General features: G+C 39.5%; 1 long non-coding RNA gene across 2 annotated transcripts in view; it reads right to left on the minus strand.

Moving 5' to 3' along the window:
* Positions 1-14,230, minus strand: part of LOC147027220 (uncharacterized) — a 106,740-nt gene that overhangs the window by 12,671 nt on the left and 79,839 nt on the right. For both annotated transcript variants that reach the window (XR_015058735.1, XR_015058736.1), the window contains exon 5: positions 9,785-9,853. This is a non-coding gene — a long non-coding RNA (uncharacterized LOC147027220). The remainder of the gene's footprint in view (positions 1-9,784; positions 9,854-14,230) is intronic.

The raw sequence follows: 14,230 nt of genomic DNA on the forward strand, positions 1-14,230 counted from the left end.
CCACGATGTAAAGATTTAGAGACCATGATGTAAAGATTTAGAGATTGTGGTGTAAAGATTTAGAGATTGTGGTGTAAAGATTTAGAGACCACGATGTAAATATTTAAAGATTATGGTGTCAAGATTTTGAGATTGTGGTGTAGAGATTTAGAGATTGTGGTGTAAAGATTTAGAGATTGCGATGTAAAGATTTAGAGATTGTGGTGTAAAGATTTAGAGATTGCGATGTAAAGATTTAGAGATTGTGGTGTAAAGATTTAGAGATTGCGATGTAAAGATTTAGAGATTGTGGTGTCAAGATTTAGAGACCGCGATGTAAAGATTTAGAGATCGTGGTGTAAAGATTTAGAGATCGTGATGTAAAGATTTAGAGACTGTGATGTAAAGATTTCGAGATTGTGGTGAAAGATTTAGAGATTGTGATGTAAAGATTTAGAGATTGTGGTGTAAAGATTTAGAGATTGTGGTGTAAAGATTAAGAGCTTGTGGTGTAATGATTTAGAGATTGTGGTGTAAAGATTTAGAGACCACGATGTAAAGATTTAGAGATTATGGTGTCAACATTTTGAGATTGTGGTGTAAAGATTTAGAGATTGTGGTGTAAAGATTTAGAGATTGCGATGTAAAGATTTAGAGATTGTGGTGTAAAGATTTAGAGATTGTGGTGTAAAGATTTAGAGATCACGATGTAAAGATTTAGAGATTGTGGTGTTAAGATTTAGAGATTGCGATGTAAAGATTTAGAGATTACGATGTAAAGATTTAGAGATTGCGATGTAAAGATGTAGAGATCGCGATGTAAAGATTTAGAGATTGTGGTGTAAAGATTTAGAGATTGCGATGTAAAGATTTAGAGATTGTGGTGTCAAGATTTAGAGACCGCGATGTAAAGATTTAGAGATTGTGGTGTAAAGATTTAGAGATCGTGATGTAAAGATTTAGAGACTGTGATGTAAAGATTTCGAGATTGTGGTGAAAGATTTAGAGATTGTGATGTAAAGATTTAGAGATTGTGGTGTAAAGATTTAGCGATTGTGGTGTAAAGATTTAGCGATTGTGGTGTAAAGATTTAGAGACCACGATGTAAAGATTTAAAGATTATGGTGTCAAGATTTTGAGATTGTGGTGTTAAGATTTAGAGATTGTGGTGTAAAGATTTAGAGATTGCGATGTAAAGATTTAGAGATTGTGGTGTAAAGATTTAGAGATTGCGATGTAAAGATTTAGAGATTGTGGTGTCAAGATTTAGAGACCGCGATGTAAAGATTTAGAGATCGTGGTGTAAAGATTTAGAGATGGTGATGTAAAGATTTAGAGACTGTGATGTCAAGATTTCGAGATTGTGGTGAAAGTTATAGAGATTGTGATGTAAAGATTTAGAGATTGTGGTGTAAAGATTTAGAGATTGTGGTGTAAAGATTAAGAGCTTGTGGTGTAATGATTTAGAGATTGTGGTGTAAAGATTTAGAGACCACGATGTAAAGATTTAGAGATTATGGTGTCAAGATTTTGAGATTGTGGTGTAAAGATTTAGAGATTGTGGTGTAAAGATTTAGAGATTGCGATGTAAAGATTTAGAGATTGTGGTGTAAAGATTTAGAGATTGCGATGTAAAGATTTAGAGATTGTGGTGTAAAGATTTAGAGATCACGATGTAAAGATTTAGAGACCACGCTGTAAAGATTTAGAGATTGTGGTGTTAAGATTTAGAGATTGCGATGTAAAGATTAAGAGCTTGTGGTGTAATGATTTAGAGATTGTGGTGTAAAGATTTAGAGACCACGATGTAAAGATTTAGAGATTATGGTGTCAAGATTTTGAGATTGTGGTGTAAAGATTTAGAGATTGTGGTGTAAAGATTTAGAGATTGCGATGTAAAGATTTAGAGATTGTGGTGTAAAGATTTAGAGATTGCGATGTAAAGATTTAGAGATTGTGGTGTAAAGATTTAGAGATCACGATGTAAAGATTTAGAGACCACGCTGTAAAGATTTAGAGATTGTGGTGTTAAGATTTAGAGATTGCGATGTAAAGATTTAGAGATTGCGATGTAAAGATTTAGAGATTGCGATGTAAAGATTTAGAGATCGCGATGTAAAGATTTAGAGATTGTGGTGTTAAGATTTAGAGATTGCGATGTAAAGATTTAGAGATTGCGATGTAAAGATTTAGAGATTGCGATGTAAAGATTTAGAGATCGCGATGTAAAGATTTAGAGATTGTGGTGTAAAGATTTAGAGATTGCGATGTAAAGATTTAGAGATTGTGGTGTCAAGATTTAGAGACCGCGATGTAAAGATTTAGAGATTGTGGTGTAAAGATTTAGAGATCGTGATGTAAAGATTTAGAGACTGTGATGTAAAGATTTCGAGATTGTGGTGAAAGATTTAGAGATTGTGGTGTAAAGATTTATAGACCGTGATGTAAAGATTTAGAGATTGTGGTGTAAAGATTTAGAGATCGCGATGTAAAGATTTAGAGATTGTGGTGTAAAGATTTAGAGATTGCGGTGTAAAGATTTAGAGATCGCGATGTAACGATTTAGAGGTCGCGATGTAAAGATTTAGAGGTCGCGATAGAAAGATTTAGAGATCATGGTGTAAAAATCGAGAGATTATGGTGTAAAGATCGAGAGATTATGGTGCCAAGATATGGAGATAGCAGTGTCAATATTTAGGGATCGTGATGTAAAGATTTAGAGATTGCGATGTAAAGATTTAGAGATCATGGTGTTAAGATCAAGTGATTGTGGTGTCAATATTTAGAGAATGAGATGTAAAGATTTAGAGATCCCGATAAAAGATTTAGAGATAGTGGTAGAAAGATTTGGAGATCACTCTGCAAAGATTTAGAGATCACTCTGGAAAGATTTAGAGATTGTGACATAAAGATTTTGAGATCACTCTGTAAATATTTAGAGATTTTGACGTAAATATTTAGAGATTGTGATGTAAAGATTTAGAAATCACGATATAAAGATGTAGAGATAGTGGTCTAAAGATTTAGTGAATACGCTGTAAAGATTTAGAGATTGTGATGTAAAAATTTGGAGATCATGATATAAAGATTCAGAGATCGTGGTATAAAGATTTAGAGATCACGGAGTAAAGATTTCGAGATAGTGATGTAAATAATTAGAATTGTGATGTTAATATTTAGAGATTGTGATGTAAATATTTAGAGGTCGCGGAGTTATGATTGAGAGATCGTGAAGTAATGAATTGTAGGTCACGATGTAATGATTTAGAGGTCGTGATGTAATGATTTAGAGATGTTGATGTAATTATTGAGAGATCTTGTTGTCAATATTGACATCTCATTACAATGATTGAGAGATCTTGATGTTTATTATTTAGAGATCTTGATGTAATTATTGAGAGATCTTCCTGTAATTATTTCGACATCTCGATGTAATGACTTAGAAATCTTGTTGTAAAGATTTAGAGATCACAATGGAAATATATCTGAAGCCATGCTTCTCGTTTTCAGTTTGCGCCTTTTAACATCGTGAGCACGAACTATCTCATTCCATTCTGCGGCCCAGTGTTATATGGCTATAGAGAACTGCCTTTTGTGGGAATTCGAAAGAGGACAACAGGGGGGCTCGCCCAACGCAAAGGGGTTTGTCTCTATACCCACCCCATTGCCTGCAACTCGTCAAAGCGAGGCGGATTTTTTTTATGGACTATTGTCTCGGACACAGTCAGAAGCAAAGCTTGTTTGGCGTCCTGGCTAAGTTTGTTGGACGGAAAAAAGTTGCATTAGCCTTGTAAAGGACTCAATAATTTTGGTAAAGACCCCACAGCAAGGAACTCCCAAAAAGAGTGCCAGCACTTACTATTTTACCGAGCCATTATTAATTCTAATATAATTAAAAGACACGTTTCATGCCACCGTGATACGTGAGGGCCAAAGTAGGCACATGGGTTGAAGAAATTATTTAAATTGAATGCTGAATCCACTTTTCTTTAACCTCCTTCTTCCCCCAGTAGAGTGCCTTATAGCATACTCATGGAAGTGGCACAAAGGATGTACACAATGGGTTCCAAAATTATTAACAGCAGGGCACAGTTCATTGTGAACTCTTAATCTTTTATTTCCTCTCAAGGTCCAATGGCAACGTGTTTTTTGCGCGAAACTGATTTCCAGCCTCGCTCACCCCCATGTCCCCAATGAACTATACGATGCGGTGATGCTCAAACACTAAAAATGGAGCTTTAGACGTTTTAAAAACTTTAAAAATATCAAATCTTGCTTGACTCAGATCATTTAACGTCAAAATTTTACGTTTTTATTTATTTCGTTTATGTAATAACTTAAATAATTCTCCCTGTGATATCGGCTACTGTGCTAAGGTAGGTGCAGTGTTATCAATCAATCTGATGTATTGCACTCTAGAAGGAATGTCGGTGCTGCCGAAACAGTCACTTGGGAAATAATTGTGCTGGGTGGTTAGGGTATGCTGGGTAGTTTGCTATTGCTTTCCCATTAGTGACTCCTGGCCTACCCCACAATAGGTGGGATTAATTGGCTCTGTTATTTAAGTAGAAGATGACACAATATTCTGCACGGGTTCATTCTAAACATTGTTTTTTGAACAAGTATGAAGGACAGAAACAGCATTTAGAACAAGAAAAAGAGCAATGAGATATTGCAGACCCTCACCAGGACTTCGTTTGTGTGGCGTTTGTGTACTGGTGTGTTACGTAATCATTAAGAGACATAATTAGAACTACACTTAACTGCTGACAATGACGACCGGGTACCAAGACGTCCCGCTTTGATGCAACCCCGCTTTGATCGGACACCTGGCCCTGACCCATGACGTTTTATTATTATTGTTCAATTGAATTTAGAATGGGAATAAAATAAATTAAATCCAAATCAAATGGACGACCAAATAGGTACAGTCCTGCGTTGGAGTAATCAGAAGAAACCCAAACAACCAAAAAGCAAAGATGAAGTCATCAGGAGGAACCTGGAGAGGATTCGCATTTCAGCTGCTTCTCCTCCACCCTCAAATTCACCCCGGCACAGGCAAGTGAGCCTGGTTTAAAAAAAAATGATAAAAAATTAAATAATTCTGGATGCCAGACCATGTGTCCGATCAAGTTAAAATTTAAAACATACACTATATGGTCAAAAGTACATGGATATCTGCTCGTCCAACATCTCATTCCAAAATCATGGGCATTAAAATGGAGTTGGTCCTGCCTTTGCTGTTATAACAGCCTCCACTCTTTTGGGAAGGCTTTTCACTTCATGTTGGAATATTGCTGGGGTGATTTGCTTCCATTCAGCCACAAGGGTATTCGTGAGGTCGGGCACTGATGTTGGGTGATTAGGTATGGCTCGCAGTCGGCTTTCCAATTCATCCCAAAGTTGTCCGATGGGGTTGAGGTCAAGGCTCTGTGCAGGCCAGTCAAGTTCTTCCACACCGATCTCAACAAGCCATTTCTGTATGGACCTCGCTTTGTGTACGGGGCATTGTCATGCTGAAACAGGAAAGGGCCTTCCCCAAACTGTTGCCACAAAGTTGGAAGCACAGAATCATCTGGAATGCCATTGTATGCTGTCGTGTTAAGATTTCCCTTCACTGGAACTAAGGGGCCGAGCCCCGAACCATGGAAAACAGCCCCAGATCATTATTCCTCCTCCACCAAACTTTACAGTTGGCATGATGCATTTGTGCAGGTAGCATTCTCCTGGCATCCTCCAACCCAGATTCATATGTTGGACTGCCAGATGGTGAAGTGTGAGTCATCACTCCAGAAAATGTGTTTCCACTGCTCCAGAGTCCAATGGCGGTGAGCTTTACACCTCTCCAGCTGACACTTGGCATTGCGCATGGTGATCTAAGGCTTGTGTGCGGCTGCTCGGCCATGAAAACCCATTTCATGAAGCTCTCGACTAACAGTGTTTATATTGACGTTGCTTCCAGAGTCAGTTTGGAACTCGGTAGTGAGTGATACAACCTACTACAGCCGATTTTTCCGTGCTACAGCATTCGGTGATCCCATTCTGTGAGCTTGTGTGGCCTACCACTTTATGGCTGAGCTGTTGTTGCTTCTAGACGTTTTCACTTCACAATAACTGCACTTACAGCTGACCGAGGTAACTCAAACAGGACAGAAATCTGATGAACTGACTTGTTCGAAAGGTGGCATCCTATGTTGGTGCCACGTTGAGAGTCACTGAGTTCTTCAGTACGGCCCATTCTACAGCTAATGTTTGTTTTTGGAGATTGCATTGCTGTGTGCTTGATTTTATACACCTGTCAGGAATGGGTGTGGCTGAAATAGATGAATCCACTAATTAGAAGGGGTGTCCACATACTTTTGGTCATGTAGTGTATATTTCCCATCACGACGAAATCACAATTGTGAAGTTTCACGTCAATTGATTAAGCAGTTTCAGAGAAAACATTATATAATATTTTTCTCAAATCAAATGTGGCTGCCAAACCATGTGACCTCTCGATTATTCCTAAACAACGTTGTACACGCCGTTCCTCGATCTGTCTCGCCATTCTGGAGAATATTTTTTCTATGTTTTAGGGTGAATCCAATATGGCTGCCAAACCATGTGACCTATGATGTCATACGTGTGAAACTTTTGTTCCTCATGGATAGGTGGTCATATGTGAAAAGTTTTGCCTCGATCTGTTCAGCCATTTCGGAGAAGATTTATGAAGTTCTTTTTTTTTTCAAAAACAATATGGCTTCTGAATCATGTGACCGATGACATCATCAAAAAAAAATTGTGGACCATTTTATCCCTCGATGACCCTCAAAAATTTTCATACTGATTGGATGTAGCGCGAAACATATGCAATTATGACATCATAATGAAGGAACGTTTGAAATCATTTTTTAAAATCACACTTATTTCCCATGAGTACTTGCTATGTGCCAGTTTCAAATTTTAACTTGGTGTGGTTTCAGATAGACAGAGGTCCAAAGTTTTTCCAATATGGCTACCACATTCCACATAAGTCGTCGCACCATTGCTGAAAATTCTGCTTCAATCCGACACACAGTTGCGGAGAAAATCACAAAAGTTCTGTGCGGACAAACAAACAAACAGACAAACAGACAAGCAAACAGACAAGCAAACAGGACCCAAATGCATTACCCTCTCCTTCGGTAAGGGTAAATATTTAAGTTGATTTCGCTTGACAATGATCAGGGGGTTTCTAATTTTATCCTCATGTTGAAAATGAATTATGACAATTATGACGCGTTCAACAGGTACCATCAGATAACCATCATTCCACCATGGCCATTGTGATCTGACAACCAGCAGTGTTATCTTCATCAGCAGTGTTTCTCGTTTTTCTTTCTCCTTGAAGTAGCCATGAATTGTTGGTATCTTTTGGGATAGAGCAACCCTTTAAAAAAACGTTTTTTTTTTTTTAAGTTTTGCTCATTTCAACTTTTGTTGTGAAACAAAAAATGTCAAAAAAAAAATAGGAATGACGTCATAAAAATTGATATGACGTCATAGTGAAGTTTCATATGTGTGATAACTCATCTCTGCTAATGCCCTGTTCGATTCCCGCAAACAGAATTCAAAAAGCTTGCCTAGTTTCGGAGATAATTTTTTTTCGGCGATTTCAATTAGCGGAGATATTTTGACGTCATAACTTTTTTTTCTAGGAGGAATTTCCAAAATCGGAGATGGTTACTGTCTGCGCAGGGTATTTTTACATATATATATATATATATATATATATATATATATATATATATATATATATATATATATATCTTCTTCTTCTTCTTCTTTCGGCTGCTCCCGTTAGGGGTCGCCACAGCGGATCATCCGTGTGATCCGCATAGTGATTTGGCACATGTTTTACGCCGAATGCCCTTCCTGACGCAACCCTGGTCGCCTCTGACGACACAGGGATATGGTACACCTATTTTAACCGGGGTATACACCGGCCCAGTACACTGGTACTCATTTCGCCGACCTCGGAAGGATGACAGGCTGAGTCAACCCCCTGGTGTATTAATTCAGTGGCCCAACGGGGCTTGAACTCAGGACCTTTTGGATCCCAAGCCGCTGCCCTAACCACTGCGCCAACACACCAGGCTATATATATATATATATATATATATATATATATATATATATATATGTATGTATATGTATGTATATATATATATATATATATATATATATATATATATATATATATATGCCAAGTTTCAGGAAGTTTCGATGAAAACTGTAGGCTGTGAAACAAAAAAGTCCACAAGAAGAACAACAACGTGAGTAAGACTTAGAGTTCCTCCACGAGGATCGAAAAAGTAACCCAACTGCAGGAGGACGTCCGCAGACACAGACGTCCGCACTAAAAAATTGATGGCCGTTGGCTCACAAGAAGCTTCTCTGCTCTTCAGGGGTGGGGGGGGGGTCAAAAAAACCCCTGTAGACCATGTTAATGAGCGCAGATTTTGATGCTGTCAATCAACCTTCATTCGGCATCAGATATGACGCTTGTGGCTAAGTTTCATCAAAATTGTGTGTTTGGTTGAAGCGATAATGACTGAAGTATTTACTGGCCGACTGACTCACTGACTCTCCTACGGACTCTGCTCGATCGCATCAGCTCACCTGATTAAAGTCCAGGTGAGCTAATAATAAATATGGTACTGTTCGAAACAATACGTGAATCTCCGAATCCTGCTAAAAGCCATTTTTATGATTACACGGACACGACGATTTACAACTTTGAAAATTTTGTTCCAACTTAATCTATTACTAGCTTTGCAAAGGTACAATTAAAAAAAAAATTCTAGGACAGCAGGAACCTTTTAGAATAAGGTGTGACGGACAATCGGGCACACCACGGATGGTGGACACTGCTCCTTGAAGTAACAGATTTAATTCTTGTACACACTGGTGGAAATGAAGTACAGGGATACACATTTATAATTGTAAGTTTTATAAATTAATTGGGAGCAGCTTGATAGATGAGGAAACAATTCTTGGGCTACCCAAGCCAGTCCCCTCGCTCCCAAATCTGTTTATGATTTTTTTTTTAAACCCATAAAATTTCCCATCGGGAAAGCCAGGCATCCTGATGACGTCACGTCATTGAAACGCATGTCTTCAAGTCCAAATACAAAATTCCCAGAATAATCCCAGCTTTTATTTGAAGGAAAAGTTTCCAAGGAGCCGTCTATATATTATGTAACGCATTTCTATCGAAAACTATTTGGGCTCGGCCAAAGACCCCCAATAATTATTACATAAAGCTTTGTAATATTATACTCTCCCCCCCCACCCCCACCCCTACAATGATTTGTAACACTGAGTCAACTACCCACAACCCTGAGTTACATAATACAGGAAACACCCCCAATGTACACCCACATGAGCAACACCATTGACTTAGTTTACATTCCACGTTAAAAGTGTTTTAACTTTTAGAATTTTTAACCTAACATTTTTTTTTTGAAAATGAGGTTTATCCTTGGCTCGAAACAAAAGGTGAACTGTTTATTACCTCCTCAAATGTGGTGGTGTTTTTTCAGAACCATTCCCCCTTACTCTGAACATCCCATCACTCTTAACGACATCCCCCAAGCACCCACTCCTAATCCTCACACATAAGTAATAGACACATGACCCCAAAGGCACGAACGATGTTCATCATATCATGCTTCATACAGAACACAGAACCATTTTATTCGCTTTGCTGTTATCAGTTTGTTCATCCACATCTGACCCCTAAACACAATCAAATTAGGTTCCGACACGTTGGATTACTCACACCATTTCCCAGGTGCTTGTCCACCGCTGCTCGAGTACTCCGTGCAAGGTTCCAATTTTCCCTTCAAGTCTGAACAAGAAGGGGCATTACGGGGTTATCAAGATGAGGCAATGCACGAGACGAACACACATAATTGGTGGTTTAGATTCGTTCATTTTATGGAGAAATGTCGTTACTCTGTAGAACATCTAAAAACACTGAAGCACAGAACAGTTTTTGTCACGTTTGAGTCAAGTTGTTCGTCGAGAGATCAAAGTGATCGAAGGCACGTGTAATGGGGGTAAAACTCACACAGGTGTGCCTTCATTATACTTTCATTATTCGGTCCCACCCTGCTATCCTTCATGACTTCCTCCGAACGTTGTGCCTAAAGCATCCAATCCAGGGTGTGCCACGTGATGCCAAAAGCACCCCTTGCGGTTATGGAGAGTGAACAAGGTGTGCTTCTAATGAGCTTGGGTGGAGTTCTGGAACACCTGTTTCAATAGAGAAAACTATTGTGGGCTCTCCTACCACTGGATTCCTTACAATGCAATTGAGTGTATTTAAGTATTCTTTATCCTGTTGGCTATATGTAGAGATTGGTGGATGTCTTCTTTGCTGTACGTACAAGTCCAGCAACGAAATGGCTTCCAACAGGTGGACTCAGCTACCTTTGAGCAACGCAGAGTGAAGCTTCACTCAGGGCCTGTACACATGTAAATTGAAAGATCCTTTATGGTGCTAATCATTGTCAGAGCAAGAATAACATTTGCAGGTGTTATTATTGTTGCACAAGAGAAAATACTGGATATGACATCATTACCACTTTATTTTTTTTTAATAAACTACAGTACATAGGTCAGTTCAGTACTTAGTCTTACTTTGTAGGAACAGCATGTTTGTTAAACTGGAAATTGCGTGCACCACTGAAGGTGGACTGCACGGAGGCGATGCGTTCACCCGCTGTTTGCTTGTTGCTTAATCGAAGTATATTTTATCTGTAGGTCTCTTTTATTTTTAGCCCCCATTGGACTTCGTCCGAAACGGGGGCCAGTGGATTTGGTGTCGATTTTCGGGTCCGTTCGTGCGTGTGAGTGTGAGTGTGCATGCATCTGCAACCATATCTCGGAGCTGTATGGACCGATTCCAATTGTACTTGGCACAAAGACAACAATGTTGGTGTACATAAGCACGTCATTTTTTTTTGGACATCAGATCCAAGATGGTAGACTGGTGGCCATTTTAATGTAATAAAAAAACAGGTGTCAAACACATCCTCAACCATTTCTCGGACATGCATGGTCCAGTTTTGTTCAAACTTGGCCCAAGCACAGCACATGATGGCACACACATGCACTTCACTTGATTTTGCAATCTGACCAAAGATGGCCGACTGGTAGAATGGCATGGCAGCCATTTTCATTAAAAACAAGAAGCGAATACTTCGATATCGCGCGGCTGGGGGCAGTAAAAGTCTAGGTTAAGAATGATGAAACAATTTTGCAGTTATAAAATTTAAATATAGACACGGTGAATTAGCATGCATGATGGGAAGAGTTGTGACATTGGACAAATTTCTACTTATAGCCCTCAGATCAAAGGGACGTACTTGGCCATAAGTGTGACAGAAGACACAGGACAGAAAAGCCAATTATATAACAGCACGATGTCGCCGCGCTGTAAAAATACCACCAGTATCGAACATGCGCTCAACCATCTTTTGGATATGCATTTACCGATGTTGTTGAAACTTGGCAAACAGATAAAGAATGATGGCTTACATTTTTCTGCACGTCATTTATTTTCGATATCATATCCAAGATGGCCGACTGGTGGCCATTTTGTTACTTAAATGTGTCCCCAACTATTTCTCAGACATGCATGGTCCGATTTTATTCAAACTTGGCACAAGAACAGTACATGATGGCGAACAACGGCACTTCACTTTATTTTAGAACTTGATCAAAGATGGTCGACTGGTGGACTGGCGGCCATTTCAGTTGTAAATAAATATGGTCAAGCCCTTTAACTCCGTACAGCAAAATTACTAAAACAATGGGGTCTATGACATTTTAGGTCTTTTTTTACTTGCTCTATATTTGTACAAGTCAATCGCCTCCAGGTCACAATTTTACTCTAATCTTCACAAAACTTAAACAGCTGTTAGTGGTGGTCACCACAAGAAGCCTATTGTTTTTGAATTCCATAGGTCAAAGGTCAAAGCTGCATAAATCGTCAATTTTCATCTGATTGACTTGATATATCAACTATCGATACTACTAAATGGCAGTATGTGTGTGTGTCTCCTACATAACTCCAAAACCATGAAGCTGAGAAGCCTGAAACTTTGCACGCATACAAAAGGAACTCCATGGGAGTGAATGAATGAAAATTGGGTGTTTGGGTTGATTAAAACACAGTTTTTGAAGATATTTAATGGCCTTATTCAATTATATCCTTTATCAAGCGCATCCTCAACCACCTCACTCTCAATGAGGTCTTAAGGCACATCCTGGGTTACCTCGCTGCGGTCTGAAGCCACCATGTTTTTTGGCCTGCTCAACAGGCCGCAATGATTTCTTAATTACAAAGTTTTTTTTTTCGCTTTCCTCACTCATATTATCAAATGCCTGATTATCATATCTATGAATCGCTGGATACATTGCAATGCTTATAAACGCCCAGAGACGCCAGTGGCTGTGTTGGGCCCGCAGTGGCATGTGGTCCTTCGGGTGTGGCCTCACCGGCTGAAAATGTGCAATTTCATTTTTCGACAACATCGTTTTGTTTAACTTTCTTGTATGATCTGCTTTCATTATCTACCTCTCACTTCGACACAGATACATATAAAACTAGAAGGGCACTCGGTAGAGCGCATACCTCTGCGACTTAATGCCTGATCCACAAGAATATACTGGGACAATACATTTTTTGAATACCACGCGATATTTAGTTTTTGGCCCTCTTTTCCAATTAAATGGTAAAGCATGACTTAAAAATTAAATAACTCTCACATCCAGATCTGGATTCGGATCTTCACCAAAATCGAAGCAATTCAGCATGGTCAGACACCCAACCTGTCCACCAAGTTTCATTTAAATCCGTCCTCAACTTTTTGAGATATCGTGCTACATATCGGTTTAGCCCCATCTTTCAATGGTGAAGAATCATTAAAAAAATTTATTAGATCCGGATCAGGATATCGTGCTGTATATCGTTTTTGGCCCTAACTCTCAATGGTGAAGAATCACTTTAAAAATTCTAGTAGCCAGACCTGGATCCGGATCGTCACCAAAATTGAATCAGTTCATCGTTGTCACACACCGAACCTGCCCCCCCCCCCCAAATTTCATCCGGATCCGTCCACAACTTTTTGAGATATCTTGCACACAAGCAAGATATGTATTTGCTTTCTTCTCCAAAACTATAGACATGGCAAAAATAAACAGGAACCTTAAATTTATTCATTTCATCTGTAAAATGCAGTTTTACTCAGTGATTTGTACTTATATTCGACTATTTCTTTGCAGAACCGTTGTTCCTAGGTCTTGTTCGACAATTAACTCTGCCTCGAACCCAGGGAGCACACGACCTTTCTGATTTTCAGAGGACGAATCATTGGCCAATCGGACGGTGGAGTCAGGCAGCATCCGATAGATCAGAACCTTGCTATTCCACTTTCTACGGTCAATCTGGTGATTGTGCAATTCACCAGCGAAGGCAAGGAATCCACAGCTTCCCATTCTGGTCGACCTGGGCCCTCAGAAAGGTGTCTTTGAGCTGTTAAGCGGTCCACTGAGAAAACTCCCCGTTGCAAGGCAACAGATTTTGCAGAGGAGGTCCAAGTTAGCTCAAGAACCTCCGTGCGGTACTTTCATCAACTGGGCTACGATGGGAGAGCAGCGAGGAGAAAACCTCTTCTTTGACCAGCCAACATTCAAAGGAGAAAGAAGTGGGCTGACGAGATGGTCATCAGACCCTTGGAGTTTTGGCAAACTGTCATTTTTTCAGATGAGTCTCAATTTGATCAATTTTCTGACAATGGATGTGTACGGGTCTGGAGACTTCCCAATCAAGAGTTCTCTTTGGTGGTTTTTTCAGCGATGGTGTGGGGATCCATCTTGAGCGTTGGTCAGTCAGAGCTTGTGGAGTGTGTTGGCAACATCAACTCTCTGATTATACATTTCTGTCCTTGAGGATGAACGTCTCCATGTCTTCTCCACTGGTCAGATGGTCAAAAACAACACTCTGTTCATGGAAGATGGAGCTCCATGCCACACTGCGAAAAAACAACAAAGAATGGCAGGACAGAAAAGGGATCAAGCGACTTCCATGGCCAAGTCAGTCTCCTAACATGAATCCCATTAAACACCTCTGGACCATCTTGGATCGAGTTGTGTAGAAAAACTCCAGGAAACCAACATCATGGGCAGAATTGACAAACCTTTTGCATGAAGCCTGGGC

Source organism: Eptatretus burgeri, chromosome 5 (assembly GCF_056783735.1).
Source record: "Eptatretus burgeri isolate ZD-2024b chromosome 5, Ebu_testis_v1, whole genome shotgun sequence".
In the NCBI taxonomy this organism is placed as follows: domain Eukaryota; kingdom Metazoa; phylum Chordata; class Myxini; order Myxiniformes; family Myxinidae; genus Eptatretus; species Eptatretus burgeri.